General features: G+C 42.3%; 1 long non-coding RNA gene across 2 annotated transcripts in view; it reads left to right on the forward strand.

Moving 5' to 3' along the window:
* The window catches only part of LOC121150508, a 41,522-nt gene that overhangs the window by 10,368 nt on the left and 13,306 nt on the right, over positions 1 to 17,848 (forward strand). Inside the window, exon 1 of one of the 2 annotated variants that reach the window (XR_005882982.1) lies at positions 15,753 to 15,835. The exons of the other annotated variant lie outside the window; for it this stretch is intronic. This is a non-coding gene — a long non-coding RNA (uncharacterized LOC121150508). Of the gene's footprint in view, positions 1 to 15,752; positions 15,836 to 17,848 lie in introns of those variants that run through there. 2 annotated transcript variants of the gene reach the window in all.

The following is a 17,848-nucleotide window of genomic DNA, read 5'->3' on the forward strand; positions in this document are numbered from 1 at the left end:
CAGAAAGATCATCTGTCCACTGATCCCCAATGGGCAGAGCTGAGCCCATCTGAAGACAGAAGCCAGAAGCTTCTTTTGGATCTCCATGTGGATGCAGGGTCCTGAGTCTTTGGGCTGTCTTCAGCTGCTTTTCCAGGCCAAAAGCAGGGAGCGGGATGGGAACTGGAACAGCTGGGATTTGAACTGGTGCCCATATGGGATCCTGCTGGAGTCCAGCTGCAGCCGAGTTTGAAGCTCGGGAAGGGTGCGTGGAGTCAGCAATAAAGAAAGACACAGACACAGACACTTGGTGTGTTCTCACCACAGCTCAAGAAAAGCTGTCCTTTTTATTTACTCAAAACCCCTCTCAAGCTTCTACACAAGCAACTAATTGTTCTATTTTTTACTTCAAGACTAGGGGGGCATGTATAGACATTTGGTCATTCTATCTGCACTTCAGGGCTAAGCAGGTGCCCCTAAAGATAATTTTGCAAAATACTGTATTCATATTCTTCAAAGCAAGCCATTATTCATTCTTCAACAGTAGCCATGGAGCAACAGCCAGGACTCCAAGGTCAAGGCACATGAGGTTACCTGCTAATCAGTAGTACATTCCTACCACATTTCTATTTCTACAATTTACCCACTATTTAATGGGGAAAATAGGTTACAAGGAAAAAACCTAAAATTTAAAACAAAAACTTCAAATATTAAATCTCCCTACAACTATAGACTCCTGCAACCCCATAAACAATAAAGCAATAATAAAAGCATTTTTCTTTAATAAAAGCATCCTTAATTCCTCTAGCTAAAAATTCCTCTAGCTAAAAGCAGCTAAAATAATTACATTTTCTAAGCTCCAAAAAATTGCAAAGGCAGGCTAGCCTTTGAGATAACAATAACTATATTTATTGCCATAGCAGTTTCAGCTCTCACTCCCATCACTTGCATTAATATTTAGGATATTTTCAAGCCCTTTTCCAGAAGGTGTGCTACGTGTCTGGAACAAATTCTAAGACAATGGTTAAGTACCCAGTAAGGTGTCCAAAAATAGCATGGGCTTAATTGTGTTCCTGTGTGTAAATTGTCAAAGGCCTACTCACCAAGGCATTATCAGTGACATCAACTCTCAAGCTCACATCAGTTGCAAAAACCTGCAAAAACTGTCTCACAGGGGCAAACAACAATGCCTCAATAGAATACAGAATTCTTAGTGGGGTGCTTGAGTATACGTGCAGCCAGGGAGTGAAACAGCATCAGGGTGGTCAGAGAGAAATCCGCCGGGCCCTGCCAAGCAGGGGGAGCTGCTCACTTCACAGCTTCATGCCATCCACACCTACTGCTTGGACCCCAGCAGGATCCCAATGCATTCAAGGTTTGGACTTTAGCCACTAGGCTACTGCACTGCCCCCTTGTCAGATTTTTAATGTCTGTGATTCAGTTTGGTAGGCTCCAGAATTCAACCATTTCTAACAGCTTGTTTGTTTATGGTTACTGTTAGCAGTCCCTAGTGATCCATAGCATTTCTCAAATCTTGAAAAAAAAAATTGTTTATTTTTATTGGAAAGGCAGATATACAGAGAGAAGGAGATACAGAAATCTATTCCATCCACTGGCTCACTCTCCAAGTAGCCACGGTGGCTGGAGCTGAGCCAATCCAAAGCCAGGAGCCAGGATCTTCTTGGTCTTCCACGCAGTTTCAGGGTTCCAAGGCTTTGGGTCATCCTATACTGCTTTCTCAGCGCACAAGCAGGGAGCTGGAAGAGAAGCGGAGCAGCCAGAATAGAACCGGCATCTGTATGGGATCCTGGTGTGTGCAAGGAGAGAACTTCAGTTACTCAGTTACCACACCAGGCCCAGTGAATGAAAATTTCAGAGCAATATGATGATAGGCTTGGTTTCTCCTCCTTGGCTAACTCACAGCTTCCATGTTTTTGCACCCTCACATGGTGTTTCCTCTATCCTTGCACAACCTTTTTCAAACAGGGCTTCACAGTTTTCATATTATTTTCAATTCGAGGCTTGGGCAGGTCCAATCAAGGAGCAAGAAATCCCACTGGGGCTCCCATGTAGGTATGAGGGGTTCAGTCGCTGTTCAATCACTGCCATTTCAGGGGTCTCAGCAGGAAGTTGATCAGAAGCAGAGTGGCTGGTGTAGAAACTGGTGCTCTGTTAACAGGATGACAGCATTACAAGTGGTGGCTCAACCTGCTTTGTCTCTACGACAACCCTGATCAAAAATATTTTAAAGAAGGAAAATTCTCACGAGGCTTATCAAAATGGTCTCAAAGAGAGATAGCAAATAGAGACATATTTGAAGAAAATTCAATATTCAATAAAGGCAGCAAGACTCAATGTTATTTGAACTTAGAACTGATTTCTGTGTCCCCCATCATGACCAGGTCAAAGGAAACCTGTAGTATCGGTAATTGCAAGTGAGACCACAGGATTCCCCCTCCTGCTGACTGCCAGCAGAAGGTGACATCACTGCTTTTTCTGTCCTCAGTTCCCTGTGGCCAGAACCACGCTCTGGCTGAGTGGAGTGGAGGTTGGGCCCGGGGCCTGCAGGGGTGGTGAGGCTGTATATGAGCGGGAGGACACGTGGATCCCACCTTGTCCATCTGCAGTTCTGCTGTGGGTGAATCTGAATGGAAGCAGCACATTTGCAGTGACTTTGCATGGAAGTATTAAAGGTATTAGGGAGAAGTCCACAGAGGGCTGGGCTTGTTTTGTTTGTTTTGTTTTGTTTTGTTTTGAATAAACATTCTTTTAAAATTTATTTCTTATAAGACAGCATTACAAGAAAAAATACAGAGAGAGGGATCTGCCATCTGCTGGTTCATTCACAAATGTCCTCATTAGCTGAAGGAGGGCTGGCCCTAGTTAGGACTGTGGAGCTTCTCCTGGTTCTCCCACATGGGTAGAGTGGCCAGAGGACTTAGACCATCCTTTACTGCTCTCCCATGCCATTAGGGAGCTGGATTGTAAGTGGAGCAGCTGGGACTCGAGCCGGCACCCATATGGGATGCCAGCATCGCAGGTGCTTAGCTACTGACCGCTGGTCCTGTCTTTTTGTATGTTTTTGTTTTAGAGGCAAGGACAAAGAGCATGGAGAGAGAGTACTCATAAGCTGGTTCACTACTCAAATTCTTGTAACATAATGGACTAAGTTACTCCTGGCAGCTAATGAGGCAGGTATGGTAGCACAGCAGGTTGGCAAGTGATTTAGATACCAGTATTTTGTTTAAAGAGTGCCAAATCAGGATTTTGCTATTTCTAATTAGCAGCTTCCCACTTATATTTCTGGATAGACAGCAAAAACCTACTCGAGTTTATTTTTTTTTTTTAAGATTTATTTATTTTTATTGCAAAATCAGATATACAGAGAGCAGGAGAGACAGAGAGGAAGATCTTTCATCCAATGATTCACTCCCCAAGTGACTGCAGTGGCTGGTGCTGTGCCAATCCAAAGCCAGGAGCTAGGAGGTTCCTTCAGGTCTCCAAGGTGGGTGCAGGGTGCCAAGGCTTTGGACCTTCCTTGACTGCTTTCCCAGGCCACAGGCAGGGAGCTGGATGGGAAATAGAGCTGCCGGGATTAGAACTGGCACCCATATGGGATCCTGGCATGTTCAAGGTGAGGACTTTAACTGCTAGGCCACCACGCCGGGCCCCCTACTTGAATTTTTAACTATCCATATGGGAACAAGCATGGATGCAATTCCTCATTTCTAGCTTTGATTGGGCTTAGCTTGGCTCTTGTAAGTGTGTGAGGAGCATGAACCACCAGATATAAGTTCCTTTTGCATTGTAAATAAATGAAATAATTGTTAATAGTTGGAAGCTATGTCTTAATCTAAGTATCCAACATAGCTGAACATGTCTACTTGAACTTCATATTTCAGTGATGTTCCAAGTGAGCTTGTGCAGTCAGCTATAATTGAGTCTGGCATGATGGTTGCATCTCAGCCAGGCACTCTGGATTGTGTTCTGCAAACCAGAAACTAAATCACTATGGCAACAGTTTTTAGAAGTTAAAAGTATTTGAAAATTGATGGTGGTGATGATCAGAATTGAAAAAAAATGAGCTAAACTTATAAATTTTCTGATGAGTTCTACTTGTATCATTTTTGACATTATAAAAGGATGCAATGAATTATTTCAAAAATTTCAAGTGATAGGTTATATTTTAATATCTCTAATTCCAATTGACATTAAATGTGATTTCCTGTATAAGCTATGTTGTGTATTTATATGTTGATGTGAGTGTAACAGTAAGGGATGGTCACACATAAATTACATGAATTACAATGATTGTTTCAGCGCTAAGAGCTTCTGGAGAAAGGTGACATTAATGTGCATGTCTTTCTAAGAATGGGATTATAAAATGAATTAATTTGTTAAAGGCACATGACAATGTTTTTAGTAGTAATGAATCAAAAAGACTAACCTTTGGGCCTGGCATTGTGGTACAGTGTGTTAGATCACTGCTGGTCATACTGCATAGAATATTGCAGTGCCAGATTGATTCCTGGCTGCTCCTTATTCAGATTCCTGCTAATGTGCTTGGGAAGGTGGTGGAATTTGGCCCAGCGATTTGGATCCTTGCCCTCCATGTGGATGAAGATAGAATTAATTGCTTCCTGGTCCATTGATCTTGTCTCTGCTTCTGTACCAGTACCAGAGGCAGTCTGCCCTGTAGTATGTCTTGATCTGGAATTGTAATTCCAGCTTCATTTTGTTATTTCATATAGCTTTGACTATGTGTGGTCTTCTCTGTTTCCAGATGGATTTTGTATGATTTTTTCTAGCTCTGAGAAAAATGTTTTCAGGATTTTGATTCATATCACCCTCAATTTGTATATTACTTTCAGTACTATGTTTTTTTTTTTAAAGATTTATTTTTATTATTTTTTTTATTGGAAAGGCGGATATACAGAGAGGAGAGACAGAGAGGAAGATCTTCCGTCTGATGATTCACTCCCCAAGTGAGCGCAACGGGTCGATGCTATACCGATCCGAAGCCAGGAGCCTCTTCTGGGTCTCCCACGCGGGTGCAGGGGTCCCAAAGCCTTTGGGCCGTCCTCGACTGCTTTCCCAGGCCACAGGCAGGGAGCTGGAAGGGAAGCGGGGCTGCTGGGATTAGAACCAGCGCCCATATGGGATCTCGGGCATGCAAGGCGAGGACCTTAACCACTTGCGCCACCACGCTGGGCCCTATGGGTTTTTTTTTTAAAGATTTGTTTATTTATTTATTTAATATATATTTTTCATTTTTATAATCTTTACATAGCTGACTAGGGAACAAAGGGTCAAGGCCTGCAGAAAAGTTGGTATGACCATTGTTTCCACATTATTATTATTTTTTCTGTATCTGGGGTAAGGGGGGAATTAAAGGGAGAAGCACCACCTAGCCTCCCACTCATTACAGGTCCCCAACGTGGGGCATGCTCTGAGGGTCCTACTCAGGTGGTTTTGATAGTTCCCCAGTTCTGAATTGTTGCCAATCTCACCATTCCAAGCACAATGAAATCTCTCCAGAATGTACTGGCTGACATAGTTCACCTTAGAGTCTGTGTTTGCTTAGATTCTCATTGTCAACACATGGCTGGGATACTAGATCAATTAGTTCTATCCTCTGCTGTGGTACTAGGTGTCCTCTGCAGGTTCCGATGGACTGCCATATCTTCCCTGTGTACCTAGATATGCTGTCCACTGCACTGTCTGAGCCTCTCAGGAGGCTTACCTTTGATACATGCACTCCATGTTCAGCCCATGTAACCTGCACTTCTCTTCATGTTGGGATTCTGAGATCAGCAATTCAGTTGGAGGGATTCCCAAAGAAACTTCATCCTAGGTGATCCCAGAGCAGATTCTTGTGTGTGCATGCCAATACAGGGTTTGGCCCAGTCTGTCACCCTAATCAGCTTATGCATATGCTGGTGGTTGCAGTTGCTGGGTCAGTTCTGTTTCCAGCCCTGTTTTTCATTCAAACCAATGGGTGTTGCAGTCCAGATCGAATCTGCCCAGCACACACTGGCCCTCACATAAACCAGTGGGAGCTGCAGCCTTTTTGGAGTGACCCACAATAACACCCACCAGGCCTTTCCCATATGTACCACTGACTTATCCAGTCTGTCCCACATCCCATTCAGCTCTCCTACATGTCAGTGGGCATTGAAGGCTAGTTCAACCCAACCAGGCCCACTATCTAGCCCACACACAGGCTGGCAGGTGCCGTTCTGTCTATGCATCTCTGCCCCAGTCCTGGCTTTCATGCTCTCCAGTGGGAATGATAACCCCAGAGGGAGGTACCCATTATTCCCTACTAGGCCACTCCTACTTCTGGATCATGCACTTTCCAGGTGGTACTATAGTTGAGTTTAATAGAGCTTGTCTCCACTGCCAGCCTCTGCCAGCTGATGCTGTGACAAAGGCCAGCCAACCTTCACCCACTCTGATTTATGCTTGCCCCAATAAGAACAGTCAGCTCAGCCTGGCTTTTCCCTGAATCTAGCTCACTTGTGGTCCACGTATGTTGTAGCCCAGCCTGGTCTGGTCTGCACCACTCCAACTCACATTCTCTAGTGGGATTGGCTGTCCAGGAGGGGAGCCCTCCACATTGCCCCTACTGGCTTCCTCCCTCCCTGGTTCTCATGTGTGCTGGTTGGGTGCTGTGGTCCAGTCTGCCTAGCCCCGCCCCCCTTGCCTTGGCATTTGCCAGTGGGTGTTGTAGCTTGGCCTGCCTGGCCCACCCCCAATTTCAGCTGATGCTGGTGAGGGTTACAGCCTAGTCCTGCCAGGCCAGCACCCAATCCCAGTTATAATATGTACTGGTATGTGTCACGACTGTACCTGGCCTGACCCACACTCTGTTCTGGTGCCCAGATTCACCAGCAGGTGATGTGAACTGGTTCAGCCTAGTCTGCCCCTGACCTATGCCAAATGTATGTTGGGGGGTAATATTAGCTGGCCTGGGTTGCTCCCTATTGTGGTTGTTACGCTCACCTTCAGGGACTGTGTCCTGATAGAAAAGTTTCCCAAGCTTGTCCATCAGAACCTCCCCCAATACCAGATCTTGCACATAGTGGTGGTTCCATGGGCCAACCCTACTTAGTTCACCTTCTGTCCTGGAAGGAAGGGCGGGCATTTGCTGAATGGCCTTCAACCCATTCCAGTTCTTACTGTTGGATGTTTCAGGCCAGCCAAGGTTCATCCATGACCAGACACATCTCACGAATGGCTCAGTAGGGACAGAGACCTAGCCTAGTCCCTCCTACCCCTACCGTGGTTCTCACGAGCACCAGATGGTGCTGAAGTCTAGCCTGGCTCAGTGCACCGCAGTCCCAGGCCACACTTGTGCTAGTGGACACTGCAGCCATATCCAGATCAGAATGCAGCCCCCCTCAGGTCCCCACACTCACCAGTGGGAGCCACAACCCAGCCAGTGTGTCCACTTAGCTCCCCAACCAGGCTTGTTCCCAGCCATAGATCATGTGCGTGTCAGTGGTTGCTCTGACCCAGCTTGGCATAGCCCCTCACCTGTCTTGTCCTTTTACTTAGGTGCTGTGGCCTAGCATTCCTGATTCATGTAGACCAGTAGGTGTAAGAGCCTAGCTTGGCATAACCTGTGCTCCATCCTGATTTCTGTTCTTGCTTGTGAGCTAAGGTTTGCTTGGTTCTGCTTAGTCTGCCCCCTTCCGTAACCAACCCACACATTAGCCATCTGTCAGAGTTATCTTTACCCAGCTTTCTTGACCCCCAGGCCTAGGCCATGTGATCATCAGTGAGAGTTGTGACTCACTAGGAGAGTTTCCCAGGTTCCCCCACTTGACTCACTCCCATCAAATCTCATACATGGCAGTGTGTGTTAGGCCAGTGCCCAGCGTAGTCTGCCCTTCCATCTTGGTCTTGCATGGGCTGGTTAACCTTGCATCCCAGCCCACCCCACATCATATTTTAGGATGCACATTTGGATGCTGCTACATTGGCCTGCTCAGACTGTTGGATCCTTTACCTATGAGTGATTGCAAGTTCCATGGTCACACCTAGCTCAGTCCTTCACCACCCCAACTCTTGAACTAACCTGTGAGACTTGTACTTCCACAGGGTTTGGCTCATACATTCCCCACAGAATCTTCCCCTGGACCTGGTTCTCTTGTGTGCTGGTTAGTCTCATGGCCCTGCCAAATGTGACTCTTCCCCTGATCCAACATTCTGTCGGGTATTAGGATCTAGTCCTGCTGGACAGGCCTCCAGCCTTAGCTTTCACATAGACTGGCATGTGGTGGTCAGCAGTTTGGTGATAGCAAGTTTTACGCAGGACTCACAAATAGGCTGGTGTATCAGTCTGACCCATACAGATCGTCTGATCTCTTCCCTCTAAACCACCAGATCTCAGTACCCTTGCTGACCTTCAAGGAAAAGTTACTTTGTCATTGAGAGTACATTGGGAGTGATTCCTCACCCAGACGCACAGTGTCCTTATTCATGGACATACCTTGGCAGCAATTCCACACCCTCAAGGCCCCAGAGCTCACAGCCGGGTGGCCAGCAGGTGGGGCCTGGTGTGAAATGACACACTGGCTGCCCAGGGCCGCTCACCACATGATGAAGGTGACTGTAGCCAGGGCCCCAAGCATGGAGGCCAACCCGGCCTGGGTGCTCCCAGCAGCCAAAGTTCTCTCTACCCTGATCCCAAGGTCATACTCCTCAAAATTTCTTTTCTTTTTTTTTTTTTTTTAATTGGAAAGTCTGATATACAGAGAGGAGAGACAGAAAGGAAGATCTGTGTGATGATTCAATTCCCAGGTAGCCACAGTGGCCAGAACTGAGCTTATCTGAAAACCAGGAGCCTGGAGCCTCTCCTGGGTCTCCCACTCAGGTGCAAGTCCCAAAGGCTTTAGGCCATCCTCAACTGCTTTCCCTGGACACAAACAGGGAGCTGGATGGGAAATGGGCCATAGGGATTAGAAACAATGCCCATATGGGATCCTGGCATGTACAAGACAAGGACTTTAGCCACTAGTCTACCTTACCTGGCCCAGTACTATGGATATCTTAATGATCTTGGTGTTGCAGATCAAGGAAAAATAACTTTCCCCATCTTTTAATGTCTTCCTCTATTTCTTCTTTAAATGTTTTGTAATTTTCATTGTAGAGATCTTCCACATCTTTAGTTAGGTTAATCAATTCCAAGGTATTTAAGGTTCCTCTCCGCTATTTTAAAGGGGGCTGTACTTACAAGTTCACTCTCAGCCATGGGTTTTGTATATACTAGGGTAATTCATTTATGTTCATTAATATTGTATCCTGTTACCATGCCAAACTCTCTCATGAGCTTCGATACTCCTTATAGTCTTATATTTCTGCTATGTACAGACTCCTATCATCTGTGTACGCTGATAATTTGACTTTTTCATTTCCTGTTTGAATTCCTTTAATTTCTTTTTCTTGCCTAATAGCTCTGGTAAGGATTTCTAATACTACATGGAGTAGAAGTAATGAAAATGACCATCCTGGTCTAGATCCATTTCTTAGCAGAAAAGCTTTCAGCTTTTCTCCATGTAGTGTGATGCTGACATTGGGCTTTCATTTATTGTTTTGATTGTGTTATAGAATGTTCTTTCCAGGTAATGTCTTGCTTAAGGTTTTAGCATGAAATTGTGCTAGATTTTATTAGATGCTTTCTCTGCATTGATTGAGATGGCAATATGGTCTTCACTCTTCAATTTGTTCATGTGGTGAGTTGTAAATTAGAACGCAGAGTTTTCAACCTTTCAAGGAAAAAAAAAATAGTTTGTTATGGAGTAAGGTGGCAACTGTTTTGCAGGATAGTGCACCAAGGGGAAGGCAAACAGAGTTTTTATAGTCAAAGTGAATATACAAAACAGTCATGTTACGTGAGCAACACCAGAGTGGTCACTGGTAGCTATCTGTTAATTCTATTGCCATAACATCTCAAGCAAAGTGAAAGTTACAGAAGTCAGCAGGCCCTCAAACAGACAATTACATTTCATAAACTGGTCCTGGTGTGGTAACCTAGTGGCTAAAGTACTTGGCCTGTATATACTGGGACCCTTATGTGCTCCAGTTATAATAATCCTGGTGGCTCAACTTCCTATCCAGCTCCCTGCTTGTGGACTGGGAAAGCAGTTGAGAATGGCCCAAAGTCTTGAGATCTTGTCACCCTTGTGGGAGATTTTGAGGAAGTTCCTGGCTCCTGGCTCCTGGCTCTTGGCTCCTGGCTTTGGGTCAGTTCAGCTCTGGACATTGTGGCCACTTAGTGAGTGAATCAGTGGATGGAAGATCTTTCCTCTGTCTCTCCTCTCTGTAAATCTGACTTTCCAATAAAAACAAATAAATCTTTAAAAACAAATGAAATAGCAAAAACTATTAAATAAGCCAGAGGTTATTCCAAGAGCCTTACCTGAACTGGCACCTTTGCAGAGTTCATGGTTGGTCCTGTTGTTATCTCTTCTAGCTGATCATTTGAAGTATAATATGTTGAACCACCTTGTGATGTTGTGCAGTTAACTTTAAATGTGGAGAAACTTCTCCTGACTGCGTAAAGATAGCAAAAATACACACAAAAAAGTATAAATGATTAAAATAATCCTCTTCCTCAATACTTACGATTATTAAGAGACTAAGAGTTGAAGCATCCTTATCTATATCTTTCAATAACTGATTGCCAGACTGTGAGACTTAATTAGGCTTGAAAAGCTGTCATAATAGTAGATTGAAGCTCCTTTATTTGAGATGACATATTAGCATGATCAGTCAAATGTCTGTTAATCTGTTCCCAGTCAAGGCACAGGAGTCATGCATACAGTAGAATAATTCTAGTCACATCTTAGGGATAGTTGTTGGTTAATGAATTTTATTTGGTCTCCCAGCCTAACAGTTGATTTCAAACTGGCTGTCTCAGCATATAATTGACTGTCAATTTGTCTCTGGGTAAACCCATAAATCTTCTGAATCTTTTTGCAATTTTTGCACAATACATACACTCTTAATTCCCTGATGCAAGGCTACTCCAGCCACAGCTGCAGCAACAGTGATCCCAATGATCCGCAGTATGGCTGCAATTACCATTCCTAAAAAAGCTGTTTTTGAAGCTCTTGAATCAAGGTATGAATAATGAACACAGATGCTGACTCTTCCCATTCTCTTTCTAGTCTAACAAGTATCCTCAACCCCACATGAGCCCTGAGAAAGTATACAGTTTCCCAGGGGGAAATTTGCAGGTTATTTGTAGGTATTTGTATTTGCAGATTATTTGCAGGGAAATTTGGTTATTTGTAGATAAATGAGTATACAAAGAACAATTCATGCATGACAGAATTCACAGATTGATTCCAATGTACAGACCCCACCATCCACACAAAAGGCAGTCTAACACAAGCTTGAGTTAAAATTTTTGTGACATTGACAGGTTTCCAGTTTTGCTGGAGACAGTCTATCCTTGTCTCCATGGGTTCCAGAGCATTGACTAATTTCTAAATATGGTCCTGATGGGAGTATCCAGGAAGAGAAAGGAAAGGAACAGCCATGCCACCTCCAGGCCAAACAATAGAATCAAATGAACTAACATGTATCTCAATGGTTTCATTAATCTCATTGAATCACAATAAACTTCCGTTGGACTGGCTATAGGCAGAGCCCATAGGGTTTTGATCTATGACATTTTCATAGGAAATATTGTCTTATTTCTAGTCCCACACAAGATACCTAAAATAGCCATGATACAATGGAATCATAAACTGGAGTCTGACAGTTACGCCTGATAGCCCTGTGTATTAATTGTGGACTCAAGAAAAGCTATGCCTGATAACAAAAAAACAATTGTTTTCCTATGATCTTGTTGATTTTATTTTTTAGTACAATAAGTTAAGCCCTGTGCTCTGGTTACAATCAGCGAGAATGTGAACCTATGCAAATGGGAATCCCTTCTGACCCCAACTCCTAGTTATATTTAACTGCATCGCTTCTTACTTTATTAGAGGTCTCTTGTCATCAAAAGGCTCAGGAATCCAAGTCCAATCATTGACACATACCAGAACTCTTGAATCCCACCATGTGACAGAGCAATTTAGTGGGGGATGAGGAATGTAGGTCCAGTAAGTGTGATTACTACCCCAGCTTACAGCTGAAGCAGAGGACAGAGTGTGATGGCAACCATGGCTAGGAACAATGTCTCTGGAGACATTTTCCCCTAACATTGGACCATGTTGGTAGCTTCACATGAGAGCTTCTAAAGTTGACCCCAGGTCAGCAGCTTGGCAGTTGTCACTATGATAAATGGCACCTTGGCTGTCAGCTACATCCTGTGAAATTCCCATTTTTAAAGGAAGATCCATTTTCTTCAGGGACAGGGATGTTTCCATGAGAACTGCTGCACTTCTCAAGCCAGATGAGCAACAGAGAAACCTGCAGTTCTTCAGAGGATCAATCAGGAAATCCTGTGGGAACAAGAGCAGAACCTCTGCCCAGGGACAGTAGTGTACCGGTCAGTTAGTTGTCTTACCAAGGCAGTAATTTAGAAGGCCATATTAGAGAATATTTGTTAACAGGGGTGTTAAAGTCTTCTTGAGTGAAATTTTTAAAATTAAGTGTTAAAAATGCTAGGCATAAAGTGTCTCAGGGGGGTATCACCCCTTTTATTTTTATTTTTAAGTTATTTTTTACCAGTTGACTTTTTTAGGGTGTGATGTGATGTGTACATTTAATAATAGTTTGTTTTTTAAAGTTATAAAGCATGCTTGTGATATATAGGATGGATTACTGTAAGACAGTTTGAAATTTTTGTTTAGTATAGATATGGTTTTATTGTTTGCATTAATAGTCGAGGGAATTTTTACAATAGGAAAATAGATGAAAAGGAAAGATTTAATAGTTAAAGTGTATTTATAACTCATAGGTTGTGCCTAGAGGAATTTACAGATGCTGTGAAGTAATGTCCATGAGGAGATAATTGTTACCTGTTCTTTTATATATGTTCAGGCATTACTACAGAAAGAATGATTCATTGGTTCTATAGGGTGTGGAGATCCTGAGAGGCTTTGATTTAGAGTTTTAAGAGAGCATAGAGGAAAAATGTAGAAAAAGTGTGAGTCACCAGGCTGTTTATTCTAAGGAACAATATTAAGTGAAAACTATTAAACAATAGTTTTAGTAAAAGGTAAAAGCATTTACCCAAAGATTTGATATTTGTTATAAATTTAAGAGTACAAGTTAATAATTAAACTGAATTATACATTATGGACACTAACCAGAAAATAAAATGAGTAACTTGTTAGATTGGTGAACTTGAGCAAGCACAAATGTATTAATGACTTAAAAGATTGTAAAAACAGTTTTTATTAAACTTTTAAACTATATGAACCAGAGATAATTTGTGTTGACTTTGTAATATTTATTTACGGCAGAACAATATATTAATTTTAGGATCAGTTTAAGATCTTTCGATTTATGTTTATGTTTAGTAACATGAGTTTATTAATATTTTTAAGATGGCTTACAAATATAGGTAGAGTCAAATTTTAAACAGTTGTGGCTGGAACCATCAATTTACTGAATGAAATAGCTGTTAATTCTCTTAGCTTTGTCCAGTTTATACTTAACTGTACCAAGATGACTTAGGAAACGTATAACATCTGTTCTTTACAAAATTTTTTTTTGTTATACAAAACTCCAAAAATTCATTCACAATAGGTGAAAGGTATAATTTTTTTTTAAAGATTTATTTTAGTTTCATTGGAAAGGCGGATATACAGAGAGGAGAGACAGAGAGGAAGATCTACCGTCCTATGATTCACTCCCCAAGTGAGCGCAACGGGTCGATGCTATGCTGATCCAAAGCCAGGAGCCTCTTCCGGGTCTCCCACGCTGGTGCAGGTCCCAAAGCTTTGGGCCTTCCTCGACTGCTTTCCTGGGCCACAAGCAGGGAGCTGGATGGGAAGCGGGGCCGCCGGGATTAGAACCAGCGCCCATATGGGATCCTGGGCGTGCAAGGCTAAGACCTTAACCACTGCGCTGCCGCACCGGGCCCGAAAGGTATAATTTCTTGGAAAGGTATAATATTTTTTGGCCAGTAAGCACATACTGTAATGTGTATCAACAATTTAAAATATGTCTAAAATAACTTGACTGGAAAAGAGTAGCATAAAACTAAAATTTATTATGTGGCCATTTTTTACTTAAGGAGTGCAGAGTGTTATGGTAAAGCAACACCATTTTTGTTTTGTAAAATACATGGTAGAGGAGCATAAGAATAGAGTTGGATTCGCAGTTGTTATCTCTCCACCACACCTGTAGAATTCAACAGTTTTAACAGCAACATAGACATCAAGATAGACAAGTGACCACCACACTCAAGCAATTCAGAAACCTGCTGGGCCATAACAGCATCTCCTGTGGAGCCTGATTCGTGAAGCTGTGTGGCAAGTTGAGTCCTTCCTGAGTGCAAATTGAGTCCTCAGAACAGAAACAGATGATGTGGTGAGATACATGGTTATGGTTAAAGGGCAGTGCAAATCCTGTGGGCCTGGGAGCTGGAATCAGCTGCCAGGGCTGTGGTAATCATCTCGGTGCCCTGCTCCCTCAACTACTTTGCCTGTTTTGGAGCTCAGGATGACCACTACCCTCTGACTACGGTCTCCAAAATGCTAGGGTGTGTAAGGGAGATCATGCCAGATGTGTATAGGATGGACTAAGAAGTCTTAAGCCAAGCTTAGCAATGGCAGTAACCACTAGAAATCCGTAAGTGAAAAGACACCATGATAATTCAGTTTGAGTTGACCCTGAGATGAAACAATGGTTATTACTGTGAAATATATCTATTCAACATAAGACCTATAGTTTGTTTCTCAGTAATGTAAATTATCCTAAGAGATATGCATAGAACAACCTAGATACATTTATGAAACTCTAGACATTTCATCTTTTTCTGACTTTTTGGTGTGCATTTTACTAATAGGCTTCATCTGTTCTGAAACTCTTCAAAATACACAGAATTGAATTATGCTTCTGTAATTTTTTAGACAAAGGGGATGTTTAAACTAGATGAGAGAGAAAGTATGCAGTATGGGTTTGATTCAAGCTCAGCCACTGAAGGGTGCTGTTACCTATAAAGCCTTGGTTTATCTCTTTGGTTTCAAAATGTTGGTAAAATAAATTTCCAGATTTCCAGCAAGATCCCTGGATCTTTTGTTTTTCCACTAGGGACAGGTGAATTTATGGGATGCTATAATGTTCTCTCAGAAAATGAAGTGTTTTTTACATTACTGTGTGGTGTACCTTCTCAGTTTCTTTCTTTAAGCTCACAGAGCTTTATGTAAAACAGTTTATAAGGGCTGAGGGGTTTATGATGGCTGTTAGAGTATGAATTAAGATCTTTCTTCCTTCCTTCCTTTTAAAAAAATATCTGTATATCTGAAATTCAGAATTAGAGAGAGAGTGATCGATCTTCTATCAACTGGTTTAGTTCCCAAATGGCTCTAATGTTCAGAGCTCAGTCAGGGTATTGCCAGGTACTAGGAATTTCTTCTGCTTCTCCCTCTCCCTCTCAGGTGCAGCCTCCAAGTACTGGGCCGCTTTCCCACATGCACTAAAAGGGAGCGGGATTAGAACTGGAGAAGCTAAGGACTTCAGGTAGCACCAATGTTGAATCCTGGCATTACAGGCAGAGCTTTTTTCTGCTTATGCACAGCAATAACACAAATCCTGTTTCCTTCCTAACACGATTACTCATTCCAAAGGAAGCAATAAGCTTTATAAAATGGAATTCACTTTAAATAGTGCCTCACTGCCCAAACTCTCTAGTGCTTCACAGTAGAGGCAAGGGAAACCTGAAGAGGTGAGGACCCTTCCTTGCATTGCCTGAACAACCATATTTTCCTTTTCAGATTGATCAGATTAGAGCAATGCTACATCTCCTCATGTGTAGGCTTCTAATGAATGGATGATATTAGAAATTTTGTAAGAATATATGAGTCAAGAAGACATCTAATACCAATGGAGGGCAGAACAAATTATACAGCTTTCCTGGACCAAGATCTGGGAGGATCAAAACTCTAAGGTGGACTATGTGAGCTAAAGGACCTTGGAAGGATTTCCTCAACCTTGGAACAATGAAGAAAAGGAGAATGCAGGCAGTTCTTTCATCTCCTTCCTCCCATTCCATGAACCTCCTCACCATAATTGGTGGTACGCATGGGCATGCACCCTTCTCAAGTATGTAAATATCATCAAAAGTGAAATGAATTTTTAAAAAATATATATATGAGTCCATTGAGCAGGATAAACAAGGGCCTAGAAAAATAATTGAAAGGTTCTTGATGATGTTATTCTCAGTGAAGGGATTAGCTTTCATATTGGAGAATCTGTATCACTTCCTAACACTTTTCCAATGCTTTATGCTACCCTCATTATTTCCAGAAATGGCTTTCATATTTTATATTTGGAGATAATGTTAATGCCTCATGTGTCCTGATAGCTCTGTCAAGGCACAGCAGTTATTAAGATTTTTGTACAAAAAAAGATGCAAAGAAGTGTATTTTAAGAAATTTTTTATGGACAAATGTTGAGTGGCAAGTAGATATTATTGTGCATGAATGAACCAAAGTGGACAAACACCACACACTGATAATATGTCAAAATCCCTTGTTGTTTTGAGATTAGTTTTTACTTGAAAGGGTTACAGAAAGAGAAGGAGAGTTAGAGATCTTCTATCTACTGGTTCGTTAACCAGCTGGTCATAAAGGCCAGAGCTGGGCCATCCAAGGCTTGGAGTGCCTCACTTGGATAAAGGGACCTGAGAATGTTGTCATTTGCTGCTGCTTTCCTCGGCCATTAGCAGGAAGTAGGCAGGAGTAGAGCTGGAATTCATATGAGATGCCTGTGCCTCAGCTAGAGAATTAGCTTGTACACCACACTGCTGACAGTTCAAAGTGCTTTTCTCTTTTTCAGTTTTTTAGATGGTGGATGATTTTATTTAATGTTTTTATTTCTGTATTTTCCAAATAATTTAATATATATGAATTATATATATATAATTTTATTTTTTGTAATGATGACATGGTTAATTACATGGGATTTTAATTTAATACTTTTCATCTAATTTCTGTGTTTTCCAAATACACACACACACACACACACACACACACACATATAAATAAAATTTTATTTCTTAATGCTTACATTGTTTATTATATGGGTGGGGTTGACGATTATGGGAAAGTGGTTGAAACCATTATTTCCACATCTTTTTTCTTCTTCCTGATTCTGAAAGAAAGGGAAAAATAAGGGGAAAAGCCATATCCTGCCTCCTAGCCACCTCAGTGCCTGGGGAAGGAAAACAGCCACCCGATATCATCTCAGGGTCTCTGATGTAGAGCATGTCCTGAGGGTTCTGTTGAAATTGTTTCAGTAGTTCTGACATGCTGTCAATCTCATAGATTCAAAGATGAAGAAATATTTTCAAGGTCCATTGGCTGTCATAGTCTCTCTTAGTCTCCAGTCACCTAGAAATTTGCTGTCAAGCTTCAACGGGGTAGTTAACTAATTTGTTCTACCCTTCTTCCTCTGCTATGGCTTGCAGTTGCCATAAGTCTCCAGACTGCAGGCTGCAATGGACTATCACATCCTCCATATGTAGAATTGAGGAAACCCAGTTCTGACAAATGCACCCCACTGTCAGATCAGAGGTCCTGCCATTCTTCCCATAGTTGGAGTTATGAGTCCAATGATTAAGTTGGGTGGACCCTCAAAGAAATCTTATCTAAGGCGATCTCATGTGTGCCTCCAGTACAGGGTCAAGCTCATTCTGTCATCCACATCAGCCTGCACAAACACTGATAGTTGCTACTGC

Source organism: Ochotona curzoniae, unplaced genomic scaffold, assembly GCF_017591425.1.
Source record: "Ochotona curzoniae isolate NIBS_2020 unplaced genomic scaffold, NIBS_Ocur_1.0 contig_2148, whole genome shotgun sequence".
In the NCBI taxonomy this organism is placed as follows: Eukaryota; Metazoa; Chordata; class Mammalia; order Lagomorpha; family Ochotonidae; genus Ochotona; species Ochotona curzoniae.